This window comes from Myotis myotis, unplaced genomic scaffold, assembly GCF_014108235.1.
Source record: "Myotis myotis isolate mMyoMyo1 unplaced genomic scaffold, mMyoMyo1.p scaffold_m19_p_3, whole genome shotgun sequence".
Taxonomy (NCBI): domain Eukaryota; kingdom Metazoa; phylum Chordata; class Mammalia; order Chiroptera; family Vespertilionidae; genus Myotis; species Myotis myotis.
In genome coordinates this window covers 55957334-55971027 of record NW_023416335.1, presented here as the reverse complement: position 1 = coordinate 55971027, position 13694 = coordinate 55957334, and the positions used below count along the sequence as shown (strand labels likewise).

At 42.1% G+C, this 13694-nt stretch overlaps 1 protein-coding gene across 20 annotated transcripts in view; it reads left to right on the top strand.

The window, feature by feature from the left end:
• The first annotated feature begins 11165 nt into the window (after positions 1–11165).
• The window catches only part of SCEL (sciellin), a 108122-nt gene continuing 105593 nt past the window's right edge, over positions 11166–13694 (top strand). For 18 of the 20 annotated variants that reach the window (XM_036296533.1, XM_036296531.1, XM_036296530.1 and 15 more), the window contains exon 1: positions 11166–11319. The gene's annotated coding sequence lies outside the window, so the exon portion shown is untranslated. The remainder of the gene's footprint in view (positions 11320–13694) is intronic. The other 2 variants (XM_036296523.1, XM_036296522.1) reach the window with 1 other exon arrangement.

The window sequence follows — 13694 nt, the reverse complement described above, 5'->3', positions numbered from 1 at the left end:
TCCTCTATCTCTAAAATCAATAAAAAAATAAATAAATGGAAAATGAAAGGCTCCGTTTTCTTTTTCTTTTTAAAAAAAAGAGAGAAAAGAAATTATCATTGAGAACTGTCTAGATCAGGCCCAGTGTAGACACTTAGGCTCCTGCCCTAAAGACGTTTACATTTTTCTTTTTTGTTAAGCCTTACCTGAGGATTATTATTTCATTGATTTTTAGAGAGAGTGGAAAGGGGGGCTGCCGGGAGCTGGTCCATCTTTGCTGTTTCAAGGGACCTGGCATATATGGCATACTGTTCTTAATATGTTTGCTCACCTTCTTGGCACTATGTGTTTTAACCAAGGTCACCTCTCTGAGAAAGGTTGTTTCCCCAGGTAAGGAGTTTCCCCCGAAGTTAGGGAGGGAATAAAACCCCTTAACTAAGTACCAGGCGGGTAGTTAATCACTTTAACTACGAACAATCATGCTTAAGCTACATAATCTTTACTCCCTGGAATGGAGATAAGAAACGCCCTAACCTTTGGAATAGAAATTGATAAGATTGAATCAATTGGTATAAATACAGATGTAACAAGACAACAGGACACAGAACCTAGACACAGAACCTAGACACAGAACCTACACAGAACCTAGAGACAGAAGAACTTCACTGGAGAGAACATGGCAAAAGATCCTGGACAGAAACTGGCCACAGAACCTAGAGACAGAACCTAGCGAGAGAACCTGGCTGAAGAACCTAGAGACAGAACCTGGCTACAGAACCTGGATAGAACATGGCAAGAGAACCTAACTAGAACCTGGTGACTGAACCTGGCTGGAGAACCTGGACAGAACCTGGCTGGAGAACCTAGCAAGGGAACATGGCAACAGAACCTGGCTGGAGAACCTGGAGAACCTGGCTGGAGAACCAAGAAAGAGAACATGGACACAGAACCTGGCTGGAGATCCTAACCAGAACTTCGCTGGAGATCCTGACCAGAACTTGGCAAGAGAACCCAACCATGCTGATCAACTGAACGCTGCCTCTGAGTCTTTCCTTCTTCGCCGACTCCGTCCATACCTTTGGGGACCCCTGGACCTGCTGGGACCCCAGCAGGGGGCGACTAGGGGGTAAGAGAGAGAGAGACAGAGAGAGAGAGAGAGACATCAATGTGAGAAAGGCACATTGAATGGTTGCTCCCACACGAGTCCTGACTGGGGCCAAGATTGAACCTGCAAACCAAGTATGTGTCCTTTACCGGGAATTGAACCCATGACCCTTCCATGTGCAGGCTGACACTCTAACCACTGAGCAATGCTGGCTGGGAAAAGACATTTACATTCTAATAGGGGAGATAAGTACAGGTAGAACTATTGATGGGTATATATAAATCTAATATACATGTGCTCTATGTGTGTAAATCTAATATATATGAGATGCATGCATAAATATATGTATTACATGTGTGAATATGAATATATGGAGGTATGCATATATATGAAGGTATATATATTTGTTTGCTTATATGTACAGCTTATGTATGTTTCCCCTAAGACTTAGCTGGTAACCAATACTCAAGCAACCAGTGATATTTTGAAAACATGCCTATTAAATTAATATTGTTTATCTTACTCATAATTGGAATGTAGAAAACAACTGTTTAAAATATTTCATGTGTTTCCAACATTTTATGATTTTTAAAATATCAAATTTTAGATGCAGTCCTAAAAATGTCACTTATTTTTAAGAGCATAGATTTTTTTTTAAATTCACTAAATCAAACAGTTGCATGCATTTTGAACTTTGGTTACTTAACAAAATGTTTAGCTTTTTAAATTGTAAAAATACACAAAATTATAGAGAACACTGAGGAACAGTAGCCATGCACCTTGGAGTTTCAGGATGGCTTGTCAGCATTGTTCAGGGACAGACATCAGAAGGCCTGGTCACCTAGCAGGAATGTGCCTACGTGACCAGCATGGTGTAAGGAATTCCCACTGAGATCCCTTTGGGTGTTCTCTTCACAAGTCAGTGTTCTTATTTATTTATTTATTTTCCATGAAGTGAAAAACTTTAATTTGCTTGATTTGGGGGTTAGGTGCATGAGTGCATAATTTAGACATTTTTCTACCAATTGAAAGGTACAGAATATTATAGACTTTCTCCACAATTTCCTTTTGGTTCTCTCTCTCTCTCTCTCTCTCTCTCTCTCTCTCTCTCTCTCTCTCTCTCTCTCCTTCCTTCCTTCCTTCCTTCCTTCCTTCCTTCCTTCCTTCCTTCCTTCCTTCCTTCCTTCCTTCCTTCCTTCTTTTATTGTGCATTTTTTTCATATGAATTCAGTGGTTCTTGTTCTGAACAAGTGGATCCTATAAAGATGCTGCCAGGGAGAAGATAGCTTCCAGGGAGCTTGCAAGTGTCTCCTCTGACCTGTTACTATGAGACAGCCTTAGCTGTGGTGCTTATCTTTAATGTGATTGCTACATTGCATCTCTTTCCTGTAATAAACTGCAGATTTCTAGGCATTATCATTTTGGGTGCTATGGGTGTTCCCTGTTGAACGGCCACTATTAGTGGGTTCCTATCAACTGAATTTTCTGGAGCTTATCTCTGATCTTTATAGCCTGAAGGAGGCTGACAAAGCAGAGGAAAGATGTGAACAGGGAAGAGCCCAATAAGCAGGTCATTAAAGTAGTATTCCCTAGAGATGATTAGGTTGGAACCAAAGCAGAGGTGGTGAGAGTCAATGGGAAGGTAAGCGTTAGACTGAATTGGAAGATAGAATCGGCAGTGGTAGGCTAGTGACCATCAATTGGATCTGGATGTGAAGAGAGTGAGGGAGGAGGTTCTAACCTTAGGCAATAAATTCAGCTATGGTAATTATTATTTGAGCAATCTCTATATAATCTAGAGAAACCTTCTATTGTTTTAAGAGAACAGTCAGTGTTACAAGTGAGTTGAGCTAATTTTATAGTCTTGAGCATATTATAGTCTATAATTTAGCCAGAGATAGAATTGTCTGATAAGAAAATCAGATTTATAAAACAGATAATCCAAATTTTTGGAAAACGGCAGATACTCTTTGTGTATTCATACTTACTGTTTATGATCCTCACTCCTTCATTCAATGAACAATTACTGAATGCTATTATGAGTCAAAAACTGTTCTATGTATTTAGAATAAAGACAAATTTGAAGGCTTGGTCGCTAATCTCAAGGGGCTTATGATATAATACTACAGAATATTTAGTGATGAAGAGACTAGTGCAAAGTGGATGAATTGACTGCAAACTGAAAAAATCAGAAATGATAGTCATGAAATTACAAAATAACAATCTAGATATAAAAGTGAGATTTTAATTATAAGATTAGATTTCTGAGTCTAAGTTTTTCAATGGAAGAAAGAATGATTCTTCCAATCTTTGTGAAATAGTTTGTTTCAGCCTGTGGCCAGGAGGATTGCAGTATATCTGTAGTGTATCTCATGTTTCTCTAAAGAAGACCATGAGACTAGGAAATTTTAAGCCCCCTGAGTATTGCTGGGCTGCAAAAATGCTGGGTTTGGTGGGTAGGAATGAGTAGAAAAACTTTCAAGCAGGGCTTCTCAGTGTTGGCACTATTAAGGAGAGTTTGGCTGTGAGTCCTGTTTACCCAATTATAGCCTGCTCCTACTTCTCTCACTAATTGGAGTGATTAATGATTGCTCAGATTGCCAAACTGTGACTATATCCATAAGAAGAGCAGAAATCTGGAAGACATTAAGAAGATCTGGGAAGACAGAGTGGATGAGTGACTCTTTTTCCACTTGACCATCTAATTACTGCCCACTTAACCTTAAAGTCGGTCAACATCACCTCCCAGGTTCAGGTAGACTTCCTCAGTCTCTCTGCTATACCGTACCCAGCATTGAAAATGGCTCTGCATGACTTCTGGTGCAGTATAGCTATTTAATCCAACGTCTGTCTCCCCAGATATGGTGAACTCTTGGAGAGCAAGTACTAGGTCTCACTAATTTTTCTATCCCTTGGAACTGAAAGAGTACCAGAAGCATACTGAGTGCCTAATATCTTAAATGAACAAATAGTGAAAGAAGCTAAATAGAGTAAGAGGGATAAGTTGGTAAATCCATTACAGAGGACAATCTGGTAACGTTTATCTACCAAGGTTAAAATGTACTAATCCTTAGATCCAGCAGTTACATCTCTAAAAATTAATCCTACAGTCATATACAGTACAAACATGTGCCAAAGATTTGTGTAAAGTGTTATTCACTTTAGCATTGTTTGTTAGCAAAAGCTTGGAAATGATGGAAATGTCCACTAATATTGATGAAATAGATTATGGAATAATTCATATTGTGGAATGCCAAGCAGCTGTGAAAATTACAATATAGAAAGGCCTTCAGGATAAAATATTAAAGGAATAAAGCAAGATTCAGAACAGTGTAATACACAACAATAGTGTAAAAAATGGAGGAAATATCTATATCTTACATTTGTATTATATATATATATATCTGAAAGGACCCAGATGAAACTAATAACTACTTTTTATTTGGAGGGAGAGAAAGGCTTTTCATTGTATTCCCTTTTATACGTTTAATTTCTGAAAAATATAAATAAATGACTGATTCAAAATATTGTGTAAATAATATTTTTAAAACCTGCATATGCCCTGGCCAGTATGGTTCGGTGGTTAGAGTGTTGTCCCGTACACCAAAGGGTTGCAGGTTTGATTCCTGACACATACCCAGGCAATCCAGGCGCATGTGTGAGGATTAAGAAAACAACAGCACAAAACTGCATTTGGATGATTAGAGAAACTTTATAAACATTGCCAAGACTTGGTAGCAGCCAAGTTGGCTTCATTAAGTGAATGAATAAATAAACTGTGATATACCAAGACAATGAAGTATTATTCAGTGCTAAAAAAAAAAAAAGAGTTATCAAGCCATGAAAGACATGTAGGAAACTTAAATGCATATTATTAAGTGAAAGAAACCAATCTAAAAAGGCCACATGCTGTATGATTCCAACTATATGACATTTTGGAAAAGACAAAATTGTGTAGACAGTAAAAATAGTCAATAGTTGCCAGGGGCTCTGTGGTAGAGAGGGATGACTAGGCAGAGCGCAGAGGATTTTTAGGACTGTGAAACTATTCTGCATGATAGTACAATGGCAGATACATGTCATTATACATTCATCAAAACCCCTAAAATGTACAGCACCAAGAGTGATACCCTAATGCAAATTAGGGACATTGGGTGATTATGATGTGTCAATGTAGGTTCATCAGTTGTGACAAATGTACCACTCTGGCGGGAGATGTTGATAATAGAGGAGGCTACGCATGTATAAGGGCAGGAGTAGATAGGAACTCTCTGTACCTTCCTCTTCATTTTGCTGTGAACTTAAAACTGTTCTAAATGTAGTCTATTTAAAAAGGAAGAAAAAAAAACACTAGTAGTTAGATTTACACTATCATTCAAGGGCCCTAAATTCTGAAGTGATTCCTGGTCATTCTGTGGTCTGACATTGTGATTTACCATATGTGGGCTGTGGTATATTTTTGTTGGTGCTGTGAGTGTATAGGTGCATACATCCATGCATATATACATACATTTCCTGCCAGAAGCCACTGCACTTTTCTGTCACCTCATAGTCGGGCTCAGGCCTGCAGTAAATTTAGCTCACTCTGCGGTCTGGCCGCAGTCTCCTGGCCCAAGTGCCTGTGCTCTTTTCTGGCACTTTGGAGCCTCATACCCAAGAATGTGGGCTCAAAGTCAGCCTGTCTGGCCTGGGATTTTAGACACATCTATTTCCCAGTTATGTGACCTTGGGCTTTTGGTTTTTTATCTCTATCATGGATATAACAGCAGTTCCTATATTGTAGGGCTTTTGTGAGGATCAAATGAAATAATACATGTAGAGCACTCAGTAGTGATTGGCACATACTAAAACTATTGTTGTGTTGTTATTGTTATCATTACCATAAGCCACGCCTAATCTCTGCTGGTTTCTTTGGGCAAGAGTAGTTGCTGGTTTGAAGCATCAAGAGTCAGAAAGACTCACTTAGGAACTCTGGCCTGACTTCTTGGTTCCTTGTTATGTCCTCTATTGGAGCACAGGCTCGGAGTCCTGGTTTAAAACACCTGACATCGTCATTGTGATCTATCCAGTTGATAAAGAGATTGACTCATCGGTCTTATGGCACCAAGGAAGACCTGGGCATAAGAGATAAGAGCTTTGCCATAGTGAATAGTGGGTCTGCACAGAAAATGGGTGTCAGGCTCCTGAGGACTCTCTGCTGTGCTCCACACCTGCATCACGGTGGTGCCATCGAAGTGGATGAAGCAATGTACCAGCTCCTGCAGCACCTCTGTCCACTCCCAGCCAAAGAGAAACTGGTTCTGTAATTATCACCATAATGATAAGTCTCTTGTTTTAACATGCACATAACATTTACTTTCTCCACCTGGGAGGGAGATTGGGGACCCTCTATCTTTCAACCCCTGAAAGTCCCAGCATAATAGATTAGAGATGCTGATTTGTTCTATTATATATATATAACTAGTGGCCTGGTGCACGAAATTCGTGCATGGGGGAGGGGGTGTTCCTCAGCCCGGCCTGCACCCTCTCCAATCTGGGACCCCTCGAAAGATGTCCTACTGCCGGTTTACAGAGATCGGGCCTAAACCGGCAGTCAGACATCCCTCTCACAATCCGGGACTGCTGGCTCCTAACCGCTCACCTGCCTGCCTGCCTGCCTTCCTGATTGTCCCTAACCACTCTGCCTGCCGGCCTGCTTGCCCCCAAATGCCCCCCCCCCGCCAGCCTGATCACTCCCAACTGCCCCCCCTGCTGGCCTGCTCACCCCCACCTTCCCTCCCCACTGGCCTGCTCACCCCCAACTGCCCCCCTGCTGGCCTGCTCACTCCAAACTGCCCCCCCCCCCGCTGTCCTAATCACCTCCAAATGACCTTCACTGATGGCCTGCTTGCCCCCATCTGGCTCCCCTGCTGGTCTGCTTACCCCCAACGGCCCCACCCCCCACCAGCCTGATCACCCAAAACTGCCCTCCCCTTTTGGCCTCTAACTGCCTCTACCTGGGCCCCGCCACCATGGCTTTGTCCAGAAGAATGTCCGGAAGGTCTCCTGGAAGGTCTCCCAGTCTATTAGCATATTACCCTTTTATTAGTATAGATAGAGGCCTGGTGCATGGGTGGGGGATGGCTGGTTTGCCCTGAAGGGTGTCCTGGATCAGGGTGGGGGTTCCCTTGAGGCGTGGGGCGGCCTGGGCGAGGGGCCTGTGATGGTTTGCAGGCCGGCCACACCCCCATGGGGTGAGGGTCCCTGCTAGGGGGGTGTGGCCAGCCTGGGTGAGGGGCTGAGGGCTGTTTGCAGACTGGCCACACCCTCTTCAGGGTGGGGGTCCCTGCTGGGGTGCCTGGCCAGCCTGGGTGAGTGGCTGATGGCTGTTTGCTGGCTGGCCATGGCCCGGGGCAACCCAGGCTCCCAGACCCTCCTTGAGCGGAGGCCACAGCAGCTGGAAGCAGGTATCTGGGATTTATTTATCTTCTATAATTGAAACTTTGTAGCCTTGAGCGGAGCCCACAGCCGGCCAGGGCAGGCGGGAAGTTTGTCTTCCTCCATAGCCAGGGGCAACCCAAGCCTCCTGTTCACTCCAGCTCTGTGGCTGCTGCCATCTTGGTTGGGTTTATTTGCATACTCACTCCTGATTGGCTAGTGGGCATGGCTTGTGGGCATGACTTGTGGGTGTAGCAGAGGTGCAGTCAATTTGCATGTTTCTCTTTTATTATATAAGATTGCATTTTTAGCACCACTTTTGGAATCTTTCACGGGTGAGGAGGTATCTTGGTCCATTCAAGCAGCTTCAACAGCATACCATAGACTGGGCAGCTTAAAAACAACAGAAATTTGATTCTCACACTCTAGAAGCAGCAGGTCTGATATCAGCATGCCAGCATGTGTTTGTGAGGGCCCTCTTCCTCATTCATAGCTGGGGCCTTCTTGCTGTGCCCTCACATGGCTGAGGGGCCAGAGAGCTCTGTAGGGCTTTTTATAGAAACACTAACCCTAGGCATAAGGGCTCTACCCTCTTGACCTAACCACCTCACAAAGGTCTCAGCTCCCAATCTTTGGGGGTTAGGACTTCAACAGATGAATTTGTCAGGGTGTGAGGAACCACAAACATTCAGAATATAGCAGGAGGAAACTATCATTTAATAACAATTATTAAATGAACGTATAAAAAGTGTTTAGAAAAATGCGTGGCACATTAAAAGTGCTACATACATTTTGCTATTTTTATTATTACGTAGTAATATAATTTTCATTATTATGTAGTGTTCATCTTGGCTGATTATTTCTTTGGATACAACACATAGGAAAAGCACTGTCCTGTTTTGGGAGGAAGGGTCAGCAAACACTCCCCCATCTGAGGCCTGTGGCAGACATTGCTAATAAACCATGGCACTCTCCTGGGTAAGTCCGAAGCTGTCTACAAACCTCGTATCCCTCTAGGCAGCCAGCACCAAGCAGTTGGCTTTGGCACCTGAGAAAAATATTTGCCATTCCAAAACCTCAGCTTGGCCTGCACCCTCTTGCAGTTTGGGAGCTCTCTGGGGATGTCTCATGATGGCTTAGTCCTGCAGGGAGCAGGCCTAAGCCGGCAGTCAGACATCCTTAGCACTGTCACAGAGGCGGGAGAGACTCCTGCTACCACTGCTGCACTCGCCAGCCATAAGCCCAGCTTCTGGCTGAGTGTTGCTCTCCCTGTGGGAGCCCACTGACCACCAGGGGGCAGCTCCTGCATTGAGGATCTGCCCCCTGGTGGTCAGTGCTTGTCATAGCGATCGGTCATTCTGCTGTAAGGCCGAAACCAGCTCTCCAACATCCTCCGAGGGGTCCCAGATTGTGAGAGGGTGAAGGCCAGGCTGAGGGACCCCACTGGTGCATGATCGGGGCTGGGGAGGGACGCTGGAGGTTGGCCAGCCGGGGAGGGACCACAGGAGTGCTCCAGGGCTTATCCAGCCCATCTCGCTCAGTCCCAATCGGCCAGACCCCAGCAGCAAGCTAACCTACCAGTCGGAGTGGAGTCGGAGTGTCTGCCCCCTGGTGGTCAGTGCATGTCATAGTAAGCAGTTGAGCGGCCTTACCATATCATTAGCATATTACACTTTGATTTTGTTGAACGGCTGACTGGACGACAGGACACTTAGCATATTAGGCCTTTATTATATAGGATCATTTGTGGGCCGTACGAAATTATCAATTAGCCTGCTGTATTTGGTCGAACATTTAATTAACTCACCCCTAATGCCTTGGTGGGGCTAAGACCAAATGATTTCATGGGCCTTACATGGCCCCCAGCCTGGATGTTCCCCACCCCTGCAAACAGACCTCAGGTGCTCCAACACTCACAATGAAATAGGTGTGGTGAAGTCAAGTTATTCTAAGTATGCTCAAGACTTCCCCATTCAAGGAAGTCCAGAGTGAAACCAAGGCCAAACCTATTTGCCACCTCCACACCCAGGCACATTCTTAATTGACCTCTTCACACTGAGATTCTTAATTTTTGGCTTTTTTTTTTTCTGAATGTCTGCTCAGTGATAAGTAGGTCTGAATTTTTCCCAAGTGTTTAGAATTAGCTCTTTTTTTGAATCAAAGGTTTGGTTCTAAATGAAAAGACACTGGTGTGGTTTAGTGGTATGGGTTCCTGGTCCATGAAATAAAAGAAACCTTCAATTACATGCAGAAATAATTGCTTAAAAGCTCAAAAGCCTTCAATGTACTTTGAGTAGTGTATTTTACTTCATTACAAGGTACAAAATGTTTCTGGTTCTATATTTTATGAAGAACAAAAACATACATTTAAACATTCTATAATGAAAGTTACTACTTGTCCCTAGAAGCCAGTTCTGAAAACTGTTTTAGTCTTTCATTTGGGCTTTCTAATTTATAATTTTAGTTCAGCCACATCATACTGGGGCTTTTTAACTTTCTCATCTGTAGTATTAATATCCAACCTCAATCTAACCAACATTTAAGAGCACCACAGAAATTGAAAACATATTTCTAAAATATTTTACATACATAAAATTCCATTAAAGGGCTGAATAAACACACATACACACACACACACATATACATGTATATGTATATATGTATGGATAGATATAATTTAAAAAATCATTTTCCATTTTAGATTTTCAAATTCCTTAGCCTAGAATAAAGGGCACATTAAGAAAGTCATGTCCCAGTTCATAGCGACTGCATATTGCAATTGCTTGTGACTTCCAATCCGAATCTTTCTGGTTCTTGTTATAGCCACTTCTGTGACTATAGCTCAGCTAGCCTGTGGTTTCCAGGAGCTGTCTTGAAACTGGGAGTGCTGGTTAATTGTTGGTGTGACAGATGAATGAAGGTGAAACTCCCATGACCTGGGCTCCCTCAGCATTGTTCCAGACCTGCTCAGCCTCTTTAAGGCCTCCCTGGCCATTGTGGAAGGCACAGCTCAGAACCCCTACGTTAGGAGCCCCTCCTAGCACGGCCCTCTGCATTGCTCCCTCCTCGCGAGAGCAGGTGTTGACAGTGGAGTCTGCCGCTGCCCTCAGATGTGAAAACAGTGGGAAGCATCCTTTTCACATTTGTGTACAAGGTAAAATCACAAAAGGAGCAGAACCCTTATATCTCAGAATGTATTTTCCTCTGATAGTTTTACAAAATACTCCATGTGTAGAACTTGTGTAACAGATTCCTTTCATATGTTCTGATCTCAAGGTGCCAAAGGACTTTTCTCTCCTAAGAGATCTTGGTTCCTCTGGGCAGTGTACTTCCTTGGGTGTGTCTGTGCCTCAGCCTTCAGTCACTGTGGGCAGATAGAGATTCCTCCTACCCCGAGTGCTTTGTTTTGGTTTTTGAAAGAGAATCCAAAATAGATTGAGTTCTGTGCCACCTTGCCAGTGATTTAGTCATGTGTGTTGCTGATATTAACTTAAAAAAGTGATCACAGCAGCGCTTTTGTTTTTGGCCAAACAAGGCCATAAATTATAAGAAGAATTCACCAGAGACAGAAGGTCCAGGAGTGAGCCTGTTTTCATTGAATTGGTATTTGTACAAGGTGACACCCTCTTTCACACCACCCACCTCCTCCCTGAATGACTCACCCCGGAGGGAGAAGCCTCTGAACTGCTCATTAACGCGGGCAGGTGAAGTGGAAGCGCCACTCAGCCCACTCCAGGTGCTCAGGCGCTTCAGCTGGACCCGCCTCGGGAGTCAGGCAGGCTGTTCAGACAAAAAGTCCTGGTTTTCAGTCAAGAGAGGTAAGTTGGAATCATATTTGCAAACAAATATGTCTGCTTTACTTGCATAACTTTCTTTGTTTTCTAAGCAAATGATTAAAATTAGAACTTAGGATTAACTTTGTCTTTTTCCAGTTAAATTTTGACAACTTCCAGTGGGCTGTTCCACTTGTCCACAGCTCCTTATTCCTTGTTGTGATGTAGATCACATGGACAGTTTTACACATCTGCAGGCATCTCAGTGATGAGAACCTTTTTGAGTTCCCCGTGGGAGCTGTCAGCTAGTGAATCCTCTCAGACACAGGATAGTAAATGCTTTAAGTCCAGGGGCCAGCACCCCCTGGCCTATTTCCTCAAGTGATGATAAAAAACTTTTTTAAAAAAGGTTCTCCCTGTTTTCACAGATGATGCTTTTAGTGAAAGGATAAACTCTACTGTTTTACAGATAATGTTATATTTGTGTTTGTTTGTTTTTTACTGCTAAAAACAGTACAAGTCACTGAGCTGTGAGAGAGGTACCAAAACCATTCCCTACCCATTCTATTTTCCCCATTAAGAAAATCACATATTTTGCATTAATGTACCAAGGAATGAATCAGGGTGGGATTAAATTGGGGGGGGGGGGGGGCGGAGGTGTGGTTTCACAGAAATTCATGCACATTTGGTTCACTTCTCTATGCTTTACCCTGAGTTCTAACCTAAGCATTGATTACTATAATGTAACCTAAGAATTGATTACTATAATGTGTATGGGGCAATTTTCAATTTCTATTCATATCCTAGTCCTGAAAAACCAGTTTTAAAAGCCCTTTGATAAGAATAGAAAGGTTATTTTAGACAGGCTTTCCTTGATAAATAATAGCTAAATTGACTTGTGGGACTGTGTTTCTATATGTGATACAAAGCTGCAAATAGAATTGAAATTGAGGGGCTCAATTTCAATTCAGGGGCTCCTCAAATTTTCAACTAGCAGCTCTCTGTCCTTCAGAGGGGGTGTTTCCCATAGCGTCCCAGGCTCTAATGAGTTCTAGAGTTTTCATTGCTTCCCTTGCTGACCAGGTCATGTGCATCTCAGGGCGGTGTAGAGCTCAATTCCTGAAGGATTACTGAAGACTTTGACAAGTTGGCTTTCAAACTTATAGTAACCAGAGAGCTAAAATTTAACATTTGTGGATTATAATTTTATTTTTCATGAACTGTGATCAAATTTAAAACTGGCTTTCACTCCCACAGTTTATAATGCAGACATAGGTTTTTTGATATTTGCTTACTCCAGTGTTTAAAGTATTGGAGAAAACTGAGATATGATATCAGTAAAAATTGTAGTAAAACATTTGGTTGACTCTAAATGTCAGGATAGAGAGTGAATGTAGATAAACCTGCCAGGAATTTTATTAAAATTTTAGCTTCGTGTAAATCTTAGATCTAATTGACATAATTTTCAATGGGAAAAAGCATAGGCTCATCTAGCATAACTCGTGGGTTTTCTAGACGAGGACAACAAAATATATAAATGTTAAGCAACTTGCCAAGACCAGAGTAACAGGACCTGAATGAGAAGTCAGATCACCTGACTTGTGTTACTAAATTTCTTCAATGATTTCTCAAGTTTCTTTCACATTAAATATGTACTAGCAATAACTGGGCATTCTTCTCTATCTATAAATGGACTACCAATGATATGGAAGTGAAAATTTTCTTACCCAGTTACACTTGAAAATTTATGACAGTATGTATGATATGATTATGACATAATGGAGTATATTTTTCATTTGTGGTTTATGAAGTCAATCTTGTTCTTTATTATATTAATGGGTTTTTAATCTCAGGAGCTGTTAGCCCCTCTGTAGGAAGGTAATGTGTGTGTATAGGTTGTGGTACAGCCAATCAGGGACATACTCACCTCACCTATCATTCCTTAAGTGCAGCTTACCTACCTGGCTGTCTTCTCTAACACTGGAATGTTTTTAAATTTACTTTTGACCCTTCACCCATTTCTTTCACCCACCACCTTCGTATCTGGCAATCACTTTTCTCTGCATCTATGAGCTAAGGTGCTCAAGGTCCATCCGTGCTGTTACAAATGGTATAATATTCCCCTTTCTCATGTCTTAATGATACACACTTTACAGCTGATAGCTCAGTTGATGTTTCTTTCTTTTCAGATTTAACCCATTGGAATTAATAATTATTCAAATAGTGTATACATTTTTGGGGGGACACCCTGTATATATATTTATATGTCTATGTCTATATCTATATCTATAATCTATATCACATTGTTTTTATCCATTAATTCATTCATGGGCATTTAGGTTTTTCCATATCTTGGCTATTATGATATTATTAGTGCTATAATAAATATGGGAGTGCATATATCTCTTACATAATCCTAT